The sequence below is a fragment of the Rhinopithecus bieti genome, unplaced genomic scaffold (genome assembly GCF_001698545.2).
Source record: "Rhinopithecus bieti isolate Rb0 unplaced genomic scaffold, ASM169854v2 scaffold_9015, whole genome shotgun sequence".
In the NCBI taxonomy this organism is placed as follows: Eukaryota; Metazoa; Chordata; class Mammalia; order Primates; family Cercopithecidae; genus Rhinopithecus; species Rhinopithecus bieti.
The window spans coordinates 418327-421905 of NW_016806320.1; the positions used below are offsets into that span (position 1 = coordinate 418327).

General features: G+C 36.3%; 1 pseudogene; it reads left to right on the forward strand.

Moving 5' to 3' along the window:
• The first annotated feature begins 1242 nt into the window (after nucleotides 1–1242).
• On the forward strand, nucleotides 1243–2361 carry LOC108531827 (dnaJ homolog subfamily A member 1-like; annotated as a pseudogene).
• The last annotated feature ends 1218 nt before the right edge of the window (nucleotides 2362–3579 follow it).

Below are 3579 nucleotides of genomic sequence, written 5' to 3' on the forward strand. Positions count from 1 at the left end.
GTTGCATACTATAAGGGTCAGAAAATATCAATATCATTATGAAATAATAACTAAGTTTCAAAAGTTGTGTTTTATTTATGTTTATATGTCTATAAAATGCTCATAATATTAAGAATGTTTATTTTATATTTATTTTAAAATGATTTGCATTTCATTTTCTGCATTTTATGCCTTTCCACATTATTCAAATATTTGAAAAGAATTTTTATTGTTTTCTATTTATCATTTTGCCTTCAGATTACTTGTCTTTACTGTTTCTTAGCACTTGATGGACTTACCACAAGCCTCACTGAGGCAGATGTCCTTTTAAATAGTGGTGTCTAGTAATGATTATACTACCACAGATATGAGCTAGAAAAAGCAAAATAAAATAATTTTCATCAGTTTTGCTTTATTTAAAATTGTTTTAGCTTTTCTTTTATGGCTTCAAAGACTTGTTGAAAATTTCAATAAGATCAGGTGGGAAGAACTTGGTAATAAACAAAGACTTTTGATTAGCATGTATTATCAATTAATATTATAATACTTTGCCTGCCAGTTAATATTTTCCCATTTTCTTCTAAGGATATCAATGAAAGAGCTTTACTAAGAACAAACATGGCTTGTTGAAATCAACAAAGTTTGCCTATAAAATTCACCTAATTTGCCAGTCTAGCAACTCTATCAAAAAAGAAGTTATTCTTTGTGAGCTCATGCTGGCTCCTAACGATCACTGCTTTCTCTTCCAAATGCTCCCAAAGCATCTGTTTAATAACTTCTAGAATTTCACTAGGTCCTTTCATGCCATGCCAAGAAGTTTGGATTTTATCTTATGTACAAAAAGGGAAGAATCTATGTGTTTACAGTTTCGTGTTTTTTTCATTAAAATGTACATTTCTTGAAATGAGAGATTGCACTTATTTATATGTCAACCTAAGTATAAATACATAAGTAATAATACTCAATACATGCTAGATAGATAGGTCAAAAATGTGACAATATTTAAAATATTTTGAGGAAACTTTCCATAATGCTTGGCGAGAGGTGGAGGAGTGGTGGCTGCTGCATCTGAGCGCAACTACTAGGTGCGTTCCTTTGCACACCTTCCACATCAACCTCAACCCACTCGCTGCCAGTAAAAAACGGTGAAAGAACCCACTTTCTATGATGTTTTGGGGGTTAAACCCAATGCCACTCAAAAAGATCATAAGAAAAAGGCTTATAGGAAACTGGCATTGAAGTACCACTCTGATAAGAACCTGAATGAAGGAGATAAATTTACGCAGATTTCTCTAGCTTATCAAGTTCTCTCTGATGCAAAGAAAAGCGAATTGTATGTCAAGGGAGGAAAACCAGGTAATTAAAGAGGGTGGAGCAGGTAGCGCTTTTGGCTCTCCTGTGGACATCTTTGATATGATATTTGGAGGAAGAGGAGGAAGTATGCAGAGGGACAGGAAAGGTAAAAATGTGTGTCAGCTGTCAATAACCTTAGAAGATTTATATAAAGGTGTGGCAAGAAAATTGGCTCTGCAAATAAAACAAAAAAAAAGTGTGATTTGTGACAAATGTGAAGGCAGAAGTGTTCAGAAAGGAACAGTAAAGGGCTGTCCCAATTGCATAGTTACTGGAATGCAAATAAGAATTCATCAGATGGGACCTGGAATGGTTTAGCAAATTTAATCTGTGGGCATAGAATGCCAGGGCCATGGAGAACAAATCAGTCCTGAAGATAGATTAAAAAGCTGCAATGGAAGGAAGATAGCGAAAAGAAGATTGCACAAGTCCATATTGACAAAGGCATGAAAGATGGCCAGAAGGTAACATTCCATGGTGAAGCAGACCAAACAACCAGGATTGGAGCTGGGAGACATTACTATTGTGTTAGATGAGGAGCATGCTGTTTTTATTCAATGAGGAGGAGAACTTTTCATATGTATGGACATACAGCTCGTTGAAGCATTTCGTAGCTTCCACTCTTAATGACTGAACTATAGTCATCACCTCTCATCCAGGTCAGATTGTCAGCATGGGGACATCTTGGGTGTGCTAAATGAAAGAATACCAATTTATGTAGCCCATATGAAGAGTTGCCAAATTATCTAATTGAAGGTAAACTTCCTGAGAATGGCTTTCTCTCAGCTGATGAACTCTCTTTGCTGATAAAACTCCTACCTTAGAGGAAGAAAGTAGAAGAGACTGATGAAATGGATCGGATAGAACTCGTGGACTTTGATCCAAATATGAGAAAAGATGATACCATGACAATGGAGAAGCATATGAGGATTATAAACATCATCCTAGAGGTAGTGTTCAGTGTCAAGCCTCTTAATGGGGCCAGTGAATAACGCTCACAGTTGGCATTTTATGTGCAGCAGTGAATGAGTGGAGGGCTGTAATTATAATATGCTTACTGCTTCTTCTTGTTTTTGTTTCAATAGTCAACTATAGTAGTGTTTTAAAAGTTGTGTTAGTCTTTTTCATGCTGCTGATAAAGACATACCTGAGACTGGGAAGAAAACGGGGTTTAATTGGACTTACAGTTCCACATGGCTGGAGAGGCCTCAGAATCATGGTGGGAGGCAAAAGACACTTCTTATGTGGCAATGACAAGAGAAAAAGGAGGAAGAAGCACAAGCAGAAACCCCTGATAAACCCATCAGATCCCATAAGACTTATCCACTATCACGAGAATAGCACAGGAAAGACCAGCTCCCGTGATTAAATTACCACCCCCACTCCCAGTCCCTCCCACAACACACAGGAATTCTGGGAAACACAATTCAAACTGAGATTTGGGTGGAAGCACAGCCAACCCATATCAAAAGTTAAATGAAGAATAAAGGCAAATATAAAATCTCTGACTCTGCACTGTATGTGTGATGACTTCAGTGTGCAAGATGAAGTTTAATATCTGTAAAAACTGCTTTAAAAAGAAGTTCTATTAGCATTTGTTAGGCCAAATCTTGTTATTGGTTTCATCTGTGTACATGAACAAACTTGAACTGAAATGCTAGGTATATGTCTAGGCTGCAGTGTATGACCTTTCATTCTTAATCTATAAAATTAGAACTGTATTTAACCGGCAATTAGAAACAAATAAATGTAATTTGTAGAGAAGTGTTGGTTTGTATATTATTTGTATTATATAAGTTCCATTGTGATTCCTCTGCATTTATTCTGTTGCCTCAACCGTTACTTGGAGATGGCATAATATAATTTAGGTTGTGGTATCAATGATATAAATGATACTTTTCTAAAGAAGGAATTTTTCATAACATGCTGCTTCTCGAGGGCTTGAACTTCTAGGATCGTGTTCCCTTCTGCACACACACCCACACCCACATGCGCATATATACCCATATACATAACTTGACCAGTCCTAGTTATTTTTTCTCCTTTCTCTTTGGACCATAATATGCCCCTAAGTAGTAACTTCCAGAGATGGGTAACTTAAAAGTTAAAGGAAAGAGGCCTCGACATGGACTATTAATTTTCATGTATACTATCGAGAGTGTTCCTTTGGTATGTTACAGGCTTACTTTAAACCTTTTGACTTATGCTCCAGAGTAACTGTAATTTAATGTTTGTAGTATAGCAAAT